Source organism: Elephantulus edwardii, unplaced genomic scaffold (genome assembly GCF_000299155.1).
Source record: "Elephantulus edwardii isolate Elephantulus edwardi_28Jun2011 unplaced genomic scaffold, EleEdw1.0 scaffold00376, whole genome shotgun sequence".
NCBI classification, from domain to species: Eukaryota; Metazoa; Chordata; class Mammalia; order Macroscelidea; family Macroscelididae; genus Elephantulus; species Elephantulus edwardii.
Window position 1 is genome coordinate 1,221,807 of NW_006400126.1, and position 1,838 is coordinate 1,223,644.

Sequence of the window (1,838 nt, forward strand, 5' to 3'; positions counted from 1 at the left end):
GGATGGTGAAGAGATTGAGATTGTACACAGCTTTAGTTTGCTTGGCTCCACAGTCAACACTCTTGGAACCAGTCGCCAGGAAATTAAAAGGCGCATTGCCATGGGAAAGTCTGCTGTTAGGGACATCTCCAAAGTACTGAAGAGCAATGGTGTCTCTCTGGAGACTAAGGTGTGTTTGATACAGGCCATGGTCTTTGCAATCACTTGTTATGCATCAGAGTTGCACAATGACCAAGGAGGATAGAAGGAGAATTGATGCCTTTGAGCTGTGGTGCTGGAGAAGAGTATTGAGAATAACATGGACAATACCAGGAAAACAAACAGATTCGTCCTGGAAAGGGTTAAACCGGGTGGCTCCTTGGAGGCAAGGATTCTGAGGCTCCATCTCACATACTTTGGACATGTTGTGAGGAGAGACTGGTCCTTGGAGAGGAACATCATGCTTAGGAGGGTGGAGGGACAGCGCAGGAGGGGAAGGCCCTCTATGAGGTGGATTGATTCAGTGACTCAGATAATCGTGATAGGGGTGTCAGAGACAGTGCAATTGGCACAGGACAGAGCAGAGTTTAGGGCTGTTGTACATAGGGTCGCTTTGAGTCCCAAGCGACTCGATGGCACATAACAACAACAACACTAGTTTACTTACAAAATTTTAATAAAAATTTGAACAAAATCTTTAAATTCTCCTCACCCCCCCATCAAATTGTACAACTCAATGATTAATCCCTCCTTCCCCTTGCACATCCACATCCCTCTATTCTAGCCTCTCCCACCCCTTCTGGATACTTATACTCATTCTACAATAACAGTTTTATACAATATTTCTCCTTATGATACTGAGTGAGTTCACTCAGCATAATGCTCTTCAGTCCCTCCCAAGTTAGGTAATAATTTATAAAGTAAATGCTCCTTCATGCTGCATAGTATTCCTTTCATTTGTGGTAGGACATTTAGCTGTTTCCACGTTATTCTGATGGTGAATAATGTGCTATTAACATTGGTGTACAAATTTCCATTTGTGCCTCAATTCTCATATTCTCAGGGTTTATTCCAAGTAGTGGAATAGCTGGGTCATATGGAAATTCTATGTTCAGTTTGTTGAGGAAGGACCAAACTGCCTTCCAGAATGGTTGAACCATTTTACAATCCCACCAACAATGTATGAGTTCCTTTCAGACCACATCCTCTCCAGCATCTATTACTCGCTGCCCTGTTAAACTTTGCCACTCTTACTGGAGCGAGTTGGTACCCCACTATGGTTTTGATTTGCATCTCTTATTGCCAAGGATTTGGATCATTTCTTCATGTGTCTGTTTGCCATTTGAATATCTTCTTCTGTGAAAATTCTTTCCATGTCTTTTGCCCAATTTGTAATTGGGTTATCAGTGTTTTTCTTGTGGAGGCCCAGGAGTATTCTCTTAACTTTTGTTATGAGACTCTTGTCTGAGATGGAATTACCAAATGTTTGTTCCCAGTCTGTAGGCTTTCTTTTCACCCTGTTGGAGAAAGATTTTGATGTGCATAGAGATTTAATCTTTAGAAGGTCCCATGCATCAATACTGTCCTCTTTAGATTGTGCATTTCTGGTTGTATTTGACAGTCTCTTTATACCTTGGACTAGTGCTTCTAAGCTTGATCCCGGTTTGTCTCTTATGGAGGTTATGGTTTGGGGCTTTATTCCCAGGTCTCTGATCCACCTTGAGTTGATTTTTGTGTATAGTGTGAGATGTGGATCCAGTTTCAGCTTTCTGCATGTCTGGAAGTCCAGTTTTGCCAGCTCTATTTGTTGAAGAGGTTATCATTTCCCCATTTGACAGCTTTATTGACTGATTGAATAT